Source organism: Gossypium hirsutum, chromosome A03 (genome assembly GCF_007990345.1).
Source record: "Gossypium hirsutum isolate 1008001.06 chromosome A03, Gossypium_hirsutum_v2.1, whole genome shotgun sequence".
NCBI classification, from domain to species: domain Eukaryota; kingdom Viridiplantae; phylum Streptophyta; class Magnoliopsida; order Malvales; family Malvaceae; genus Gossypium; species Gossypium hirsutum.
In genome coordinates, this window is record NC_053426.1 from 70,343,285 (window position 1) to 70,352,897 (window position 9,613).

At 32.7% G+C, this 9,613-nt stretch overlaps 1 long non-coding RNA gene across 6 annotated transcripts; it reads left to right on the forward strand.

The window, feature by feature from the left end:
• The first annotated feature begins 476 nt into the window (after positions 1-476).
• Positions 477-6,451, forward strand: LOC107887387 (uncharacterized). 6 transcript variants are annotated; one of them, XR_005915072.1, is made up of 9 exons: positions 504-768; positions 843-929; positions 1,491-1,683; positions 2,766-2,789; positions 3,673-3,866; positions 4,729-4,796; positions 5,254-5,320; positions 5,404-5,454; positions 6,129-6,451. It is a non-coding gene; the product is annotated as an uncharacterized lncRNA (long non-coding RNA). The 6 variants fall into 6 exon arrangements; XR_005915073.1 differs by having other exon boundaries at positions 477-929; positions 1,571-1,683; XR_005915070.1 differs by having other exon boundaries at positions 479-929.
• The last annotated feature ends 3,162 nt before the right edge of the window (positions 6,452-9,613 follow it).

The following is a 9,613-nucleotide window of genomic DNA, read 5'->3' on the forward strand; positions in this document are numbered from 1 at the left end:
GGATAGGACCAGAATAACAAATAAAAATGAAATACAAAAACTAAAATCATTCCACATCGAATTTTAGCAAAATAGTTATATTTTAGTTAAGAAGAAATATCTCTAATGAAATGGAGATTAGATCGAAAAAGAATAATATAAAATTATGATTAACATCTCAATCTTTAATAAAAATTTGATATGTGAGAGATTGATTGCTTACATTAGATAATTTTAACTTAATAATTAATTACAACCATTTAATTATTTATTTTCTTATTAAAATACACAATATTTATTTTCAGAGTACTTGATTTTTTATTTATAAAAACCAATTTATAAAAAATAGTAATAATAAATATTTTATAAAATTATTTAACTAATAATTTTTAATAGATAAAATTAAAAACTTTTAGTAGAAAAAACGGTATGATTTTATTTAAAATAAAATGATTTGTTGGGGCATTTTTATAAAAAAAACGCCGTAAAAGATTAACATGCATTTTTATAAAAAACGCCACAAAAAATCATCTCAGGAAGGCGCGGTTTTATTCCCAAATTTCCCCCTATGAAACCCCGAATTTTTTCCCCTAATATCCTCAAAACAATCCCAATCTCACCCCTCTATTTCTCTTTTCAATCAAGAAACTCTCCAGCAGCAGTCTTGATTTGATTTCCAGTTAGACTATGAGATAGAAGAGATGGCAGTGAACCAGACGGCGGCGTTGAAGGTGGGGTTGTGTCTATTGGCATTTCATGGAAGGACTGCAATACAATAGCCTCGATCTCGTAACTCCAAAGCCTTCCTATTTGCTACCAGTTTTGGTAGTTTCAAGAAGCTTATTTTTTGCTTTATTCCTCAGACGAAGTCATCAGTCTCACAAAGGAAGAAATTTCAACTTGTTTTTTACGTCTAAACGAAAAAAATAATGCCTAACATTGTTTCAGAGGTAAGTTCAGATCCACATTTCTTCCATTTTTCTATCTCTCTTTCTAGGGTTTTGTTTGTTTGTTTCTAAGGAAATGGAAGAAGCGGAAAAGAGCTTGGAAAAGCTTAATGAATCTGAGAAATTCTTGAAGTTCCATTGAATTCAGTTGACTGCGGTTAAATATACTAATTTCAGTTGAGGTTGCTACTGTTTTGTTTTGCTCTTTCTTTCGCTGGAGAAACAGAACACGAGATTTAACTTTTAGTGATTGTTTGAAGTGATATTAATTCAGTGGATAATTAGTTTAAGCAGATCTTTACAATTAGCTTCTTAGTGTTGTTTTCGTTGCTTGTTTTATTCATTTAAAAGAATTAAAACCGAAGAACGATATGTTGTGAATTAATTGGGTTCAAAATTAGGCGGTTGCTTTAGAATGCTGGATTTTTTTAACTATATTGATTTTGTTTGGTTTCTCTAATTAGCAATAGAGAGCGTAAGTTTGATTCCTTGTACGAGTTTGATGTAACATGGCTACACTTCAGTTGCTTGTTTGTTTGGTTTAATCTGCTTTTGTTTCAACAGCAAACTGACTGATGCTGTGATTGCGTGTGATAAAATTGTTTGTTGGTGTTGTTTGCAACACTTGCTGCGAAGAGGAACAGGTATCAAAGACAGAAGTCATTGATGCTGCTTGAAATGGAGAGTCAGCACGCCAAGGGGTTACCATCAGTTCCCCTCAACCCCCATTAGTAGTCAAACAGCCAGCTTTGGAAAGGTGACATTACTGGTTTTCGTAGTTTTCCGCTCACACATGAAGAGGATATATGTATAGATTAGAGGGGGCGCATGCAAATGAAACGCAGTGCAGTTATATAGGGAATACCATAAAATAAAACACGTGAATGAATTTCTATACTGAAAAACGAAAGAAAAAGACAAAAAAACCAAGAGTTGGTGGATTTGGATTTGACCAACGAAATGGGGCCTTAGAAAGTCGCATTCGCTGTTGAAATGCATTGTATCTCAATTTGCCTTATAGTTTTTCCCATTGATCAACAAAAGGGTATAAGGAGGTCAGTGTATGTGTTAGTCATAACCCTTTTTTTTGTGTGTGTGTGACATTTGGTGAGCAATGCAATGCATGGGGTCATAAATATCCGCACTTGGATTATGTAAATGAGACCACTAATTTATTGCCAAGAGGTCCAGGTTGATTCTACTTAATTTTTTTTACGTCACTCTTGTTTCAATACTCATTCTTTCACCTCTGGATTTAGGATTTATATTTGGTTGTTTCTACAATCAATTGTAGAATTGTTAACCGTCGTGTATGAGTTGTGTCGTTTCCTCGGTAGTTCATTTGATTGCCCAAGGTTACATGTCTTCTGAATATTTCTTTTTCCCTCTATCTGATTTGAGTTATTTTTGTTGGTTTGTATAAAGAAAAAGGGATCCAACAGAAGAAATGTGGTAGTGAATTTTTTTTCCTATCTTCGCATTAAAAAAGGATTACTAATAGATTATAAAAGGTAGAAAATTAGTTTAATTACAAGTATGATTTGACATTTTCATTTTCTTTACTTAAAAGGTAGAACTTGCTCTTTCTCTGTATATCTGTATTGTAATAGTCATATGAGCTCTTGTATGGGGCATTTTCATCATTACATGAGCAAAGTTATTTTTTGACTTGTACAATACCATTATAACAGCCATGAACTGGAATTACATGTGATATTAGTAACTTGTACCAGCCCTTAAGGCTTCGACTTTACTTAAAACAGGAATTACATGTGATCTTTGGCAATTTTGCCCAGCAGAATTAAGCTAATTTTATGGTTCTATCTTTAATTAATGCAGGACTGAGCAATGCTTCCTTTACAGGTCAGTTTCCTGTTTCTTTGTCATGGATGGATGTATTTATTGGAATATGGCACTAAGTAACTTAATACAAAGAAATTTTACATTTGTTTTTCTATGCCTTTTAGATCACCTCTAATTTTATTATACAAAGAATTAGTAACTTAATACAAAGAATTTGTGGAAGTTTTAGTCGGTGTTGGTTCTGCTCGTATCAGGGATCTGTTTAAGAGAGCCAAGGTGATAATGCTATAAGTTTCTTATATTTGATTGCTAAGGCAGCATGTAGCTGTTAATTGTTGGGCATATGATAATAATTAAGGAACAGATAAAATGTTGCAGATGGTTGGGCCACCTATAATCAGCTTGTTGTATTTTCTGTGTTATTTTTTTTATGTTATAAGTACAGATTCCTTTTATTTTATTTACAGATACTTGGTTGTGCTATGTACTTTGTGTAATTTGTTGAGAAATTTTTATCTTTTGCATTTAAATAAACCATCAGTTATATTCATTGATGAAATTGATGCTTTAGCAACTAGGTATGATAATCTTATTGCTACTCCTATCCCTTCTTTTTCTAATGCAAGAATTTGTTGAAACCACACCATTTGTTGACATCTGAAGGTGAATGCTTTAGCAGATATAGTTTGCATCTAAGCATTAATATTTTGCATCTGATTTAAATCAAGTGATTGGAAATGGAAATATAGTTGCCTTGGTTATCTTTTATGGTATTTTATAAGACACTGAGAATGAGCTACATTCGGTACCTTTTACAGGCCAATTATCATTGCAATTATGAGTAGGAAGATAACTATAGATGAATTTAGTGGGGAGGAGAAAAACATAGCTGTCTTTAAGATCATATGTAAATGATTTTCTCTCTTTCTTTCTATCTGATCAGACGTCAGGGGATTTTCAAGGAAACAACAGACCACCTGTATAATGCAGCCACTCGAGCGGGAAACTACTTTGAATCAGCTACTAATAGAGCTTGATGGGTTTGATACTGGCAAAGGTGTTATATTTTCGACTGCTACAAATCGTAGAGATTTGTTAGATCCTGCACTTCTCAGGCAAGGTCGTTTTGATCGCGAGGTTAGTTTCCATCACTTGAATAGAAGATCTAATTAGGTAATATATCTCATCAATACAAAAATATATTCGAATCACTTTATCACCCATCACTTGATCTAATTAGTTAATAGCAGATCTAATTAGTTAATTTCCATCACTTGAATAGAAAATTTTATTATATTACATTTTTTAGTATTAATTTTTTCATGAAATTATAATAATTTAATAAAATCATTTTTTACCCATTGATTATCATAATGTATTTAGTTAAACAATTAGTAAATATTAAAATGATAACAAGTGGAGAGTCTGACATATTATCTTTTTATTGTAAAATATGCATATGTGTAATTAATAAACACTTCTCTATTTAATTAAAAAAATAAAAATAGTGGCCAAATAAAATACTATAAGGTAATACTCATGACTTTTAAAATATGTGAAAATAGAATAAATTATCTTAAAAAAGGCTACAGTCATCACACAAATAATTTATTAATTCAATATATTGAATCTGATTGATAATTTTGAATTAAGAAATCTGATAGATTATACAAATTTTTAAACACTCAAAATTATAATTACTAATTTGAAACTTTTGCTGTAGAGAAAATGAACATATTAAACCTGGCAATCTATTTAATCACAACTTTAAACTTTTAATCCATTAATATAAAAATTGTACTAATTATAGTTAAAATACCAGTAAGGCATTTGTCATGTAATTTCATTATTTGGTTTCGAGGGATAAAAGATATTCTGGATTCCTATTTGACCTTTTCGGCCTTTGTGCTAAATTTGTACCACCAGCCTTAATGGTCTCTCCCTTTCTTTATCATTTCTATTCTTGCTACTTAATTATCAAAAATGGGTGCACCAACAGAGTCAGGCCTCGATCTCGATGAACAGATCTCGCAGCTGATGCAATGTACGCCATTTTCGGAGCAGCAGGTACTTTTTTTTTTCACGATCTGTTTGTTTCTCAAGAAAGTATGGAAATTTTGAGCACTTAATTTAATTGTATAATTATTTTAATAGATTAGGCTATATTTGGCTATGAAATGAATACCAAAACGATTTTGAATTGAATTTGTTTTAAGATATTATTCCAATAGCATTAGTTTCGATCGCATTGTGAACTTTTAGTTATAATTAATGAAAAAAAATCAGCTTTTTTCTCTCTTCCATTTAAAACATTTATATATTCTTTTGATTTATTTGATGTAGTTGATTTCGAAAGAACTTGGTGTATTTGCACGAGAACTTTTGTGTGTTCGCTGCAAGACTTTTCTACGTTTTACTTGTATTGTTTTGTTCTCAGGTTGATCAATGGAAGTCCTCGTTTTTCTTCCCTGTTTCATCTGGGTTATAATTGGTTGTAACTCTGTTTTTGTGTTATCTTGTTTAGGTCAGAGCATTATGCGACAAGGCATAAAATATGCATCTCAAAGACTAGATACATTTGCATGTGTTAGGTATAGAAAAGGTGTTTCCATTTTGGTGTTAAGATTTTATGCAGTGTAGTTGCTTACTGTCTTACACTATGTTGTCCTTTTAGGCAAAATGGTTGAACAAGCAATTGAGCAAATTATAGCCTTTTATTGCAGAGGTAAGATACTTGTTCTTATATATATTTTTGCTATAAGATTCATAGTAGTTGCTGGTTATTTATTTCAAAAAGGCTGAGAGAGGCTTTTGTGTAACTGAGGTTTTCCACCTTAACAGATGAAATTTAGGCAGGTTGTTCAACTCTTTTGGTGCTTTCTGAAGGGAAAATAATTGAAATTGTTCTCTATGTAACTTACAATTTAGTATTTTTTTCATAGTAGATAAAACAGTATTAGACTATTGTGTTAGTTGTTCGCAATATTAAGCATTCTGAGCATCAATATATTTAGATATTTTGAGGTTTAAAATTGAACTCAGGGAAGAAATAAAGATAAAATTGAACTCAGGAAAATGCTTTGCCATGAGCTGCTTTCTGTTTGACTTGTTTACATATCTAAATAATAGATTGTTTGAGGATAGGCCATGGATTTGGTGATATTTTTTATTTAAACTATGTAGGTTTTAGATGCAACGCCTGTACATGTAAAGGCACATGATTAATAACATGATCAATGACTTTTGTCGAAACAAATTCTAATTCTTGCATTATGGTGGCATTATTAAAAATTTATCTTTTCATATCATAATTCAAAGAGATCAGATAATGTGCTTTGACATATGTGGCTTTGAGGGTCGTATAAGTGATTTTCTTATTGGCCTGACTTTGGCTTACAGGTGCATACTTTGGCTTTCTGTTCCGGTGTTTTGGATTCTCTGGCGGTTGAATTGAAAGCATTAAAGGACTTCTCTAAGTTATATGTAGGCATTGCAATACTTTGGCTTCACATAAGCTTGAACCAGCCCTCTGTTGTATATTGTTTCTTCTTTTTTTTGATCTTTTTCCTTTGATTAATGAGAGGTGATGATGAATTGACATTCTTTTCTCACGAGGATGAATTTTGTTTTAGAAATTGTAATACTTTATGTGTTTGTGTGTGTTATTTTTTATGTATTAAATTACATATTGAATCAATGTTTATGTATTAAATTTAAATTCATTAATTTTTATATTTAGTTTTGAAGTTTAAATTTTAATGGAAAATTTAATTTAATTAATATTTTTTATTTATCCTTAAAAGTATATAGTTTAAATTTCAAAATTTAAAAATTAAACATAATATAATATTTAAAATAGAAATAAGTATTATTTAATTAAAATAAAATAATTTTTTAAAAGGTTATGATTTTTAGCGACGTTTGTGGAGAAAGCACTGTTAAAGATCATGACTTTTAGCGGCGTTTTTTTCATAAACGTCACAAAATGCTAGCGGCGTTGTCTTTAACAGTGTTTTTTTCGGCGTTTGTAAAAGCGCCGCAAATAGTTTTAACGGCGCTTATAAGCGCCGTTATAGGCCCAAAAAAACGCCGCTAAAAGCCTGTTTTGCTGTAGTGATTCATCATTTGAGATTGTGTGTGACAGGGAACTTTAGTGAAAATTGTTATTTGAATTGTTATTGTAATTTGGTAAGTTTTATGTTTTGAGCCTATGAGCTTACTAAGCTTTCATAAGCTTACTTCTGTGTGTTAATGTTTTGTGTAGATTGACGTGAGTTGGGTGGATCGGATCAACACGTCGGAGCACACTATCTAGATTTTACCGGTAGAATTTTATGATACAACTTTTGGTTTATATGGCATGTATAGAATTGAATAAAAAGAAAGTGAATTTGTAATGTGGTTTTTAATGGCTCTTACACATATATATTAGTATATATATATGTTGAATAGAATCTAAAAGTAGTCAATAAATGAAATTATATGGTAAGTTTATTCAAGTGAATTATGTGAAAACACATAGGTCTAAAACTTGTATTAAGATTTGTGTTGGCTGATTGATTGGAGTATTTTGACATGTGAAAGTATCATATGCAGGTTGATTGAGTAAAGGGTGAGAAAAGTAGCCTTAAAATGGCATATTTTCGTCCACACAAATAGACACATGGGCATGTGTCTAAGCCGTGTGTCACACATATGGGCATGTGATTTGGCTGTGTGTCTCCTGCATCTTAAATTTGTAAAATAGAATGCTCAGGATTGAGCATACGGGCAGAGACACGAGCGTGTGTCTCAGCTGTGTGAGTGACACAGTCTTAGACACAGCCATATGATTTGGCCGTGTGAAAACTGCACTTAAACTATAAAAATTAAATTAACCACACGGCCTAGCACACAGGCGTGTGACTTCAATTTCTTCATGCATTATAAGTCAGAGAGTTACACGGGTTCGGGACATGGACGTGTGTAGCCACACGATCTGTTCACACAGGCATGTCCCTATACCACATGGACGTGTGGGTATTGTTCATAAATTTTTTTTATAATATCACAAAAATTTCTCAGGGACTCTGGTTTAGTCCTGATTCAATTCCTAATGTTCATATTAGGCCTCGGGGGCTCATTTAAAGGTCAATATGGTTGAAATTGGAAATGAATAGTATTTTGTTCTGATTTATCTGTATTTATTCTATAAATTTCAGTAATACTCTATAACCCTATTCCGGTGAAGGATACAGGTTAAGGGTGTTACAATTATCCTGAAAAGCTACTTATACCCTCGATAAGAAAGAAAATTTAGTTAGAGAAAGCGCACCCAGCAACGTGTATTTTTGAGTCTAACGCTTTCAAAATTTCTTTAACAAAATTTCTTCTGCCCAAAATTAAAAGTCTGACACTTTGAAATTTTCAGCTGCTTTAACCACATTTCAAAAATATTCTTCACTTCTGTAATGCGTTTTCAACAAAAGAAATTTTTCTTTTTTTCAAATAGACTCTTCACTATGCCTATAAAAAGGGTCACACACACCAAGCTTCATTAGCCCTCAAACATCTTCTACCACACACTCTCCACCTCTACTCATTAAATCATTTTTAGGCGTTAACAATTTTCGTCACTAAAAATATTTCTTTAATGTTTGAGGTATTCTTAAGTTGGGGGAGATACGATATCGCTTCGAGCCACACATGTTTCATATATCATGCAAATTGAAGATCATTACCTCCAAAGCCTATCTTAGGGAAGTCAAGTTCGAGTTGATTTTGCTTTCTACAATCATAGGTGGGAAGTCTACAAGGAGGTCTCACTGCCGTTATGCGATAATGGATCAGGGTATAATGGGGGAACCAGTTGACGGTCGTTACACGAACATGAGCATCACTTTTTAGATACTAAAAAATGATGCCTTATAAATACCATACAGAAGTTTGAGGGCATATTCATACGGAAAAACTCTAGCACTTCCCGCTATAATCGGTGTAATTTTTTTCTCTATTTCCAAGAAACCAGTACCTTTAACCTTTCTTCTTATTCATAGGCTATCACCGTCATGGACGCAAGAGGACTTTCAGGCGGGGAGCGACTATTGTGGTGTAGTAAAAGTGATGCTCCTTTCAAGGCAATGACATTTTTATTTATAAAACAAGCCATTAATAACTATAATTGTTGTCGCGCCGACCCGAGTTTGACCTTTACTGTGCCAGAACATCCACTCTCCACCTGAGAACCCTCTTGTGTCCACCTCGATGTCAACCTTCTGATAAGAATAAAAGGTCAAAGATATCAGTTGCTTGGAATAAAGAAAAAATTTACGTTGATTACACTAGAAGTCCCAAGAGTTTTTTTTGTATGAATATGGAATCAATCTTATGTATGGTATATATAAGGCATCATTTACGGGTATCCAAAAAGTTTGAACTCCAAATCGCTTAACGACCGTCACCTGACCTTTTGGTTATACTCGAACTCGTGACTAGATCACGACCGCTGAATGGAACCTTCACTTAGACTTCGACCCCTGATCGTATCAAGCATTATTACCTTGAAACCATATTTCCCCACGATGGGTTTCTAAGGTTATGATCCTATCCCTCCATGACATATGAAATGTATGTGTTCTGAGGCGCATTATCACATCCCTAACCCCCTAGATCTACCTATAAACTTCTACGATTTTAGTCAAAAACCCTAAATCCTAGAATACATACCAAACCGTAAACCCTAACCCTAAAAAAATTAAAAATAGCTAGGGCTTTTAAGAGAGATAAAGGGAAAGCACGCCCAGTTGGATGCGCTTTCCCCTTCTCTCTCCTAAAAATGACCTATTTCCTAAAATAAAAAATGCCCAAAGGCCTAATTAAAAAAGTCGACATTTTTGTGCTAATTT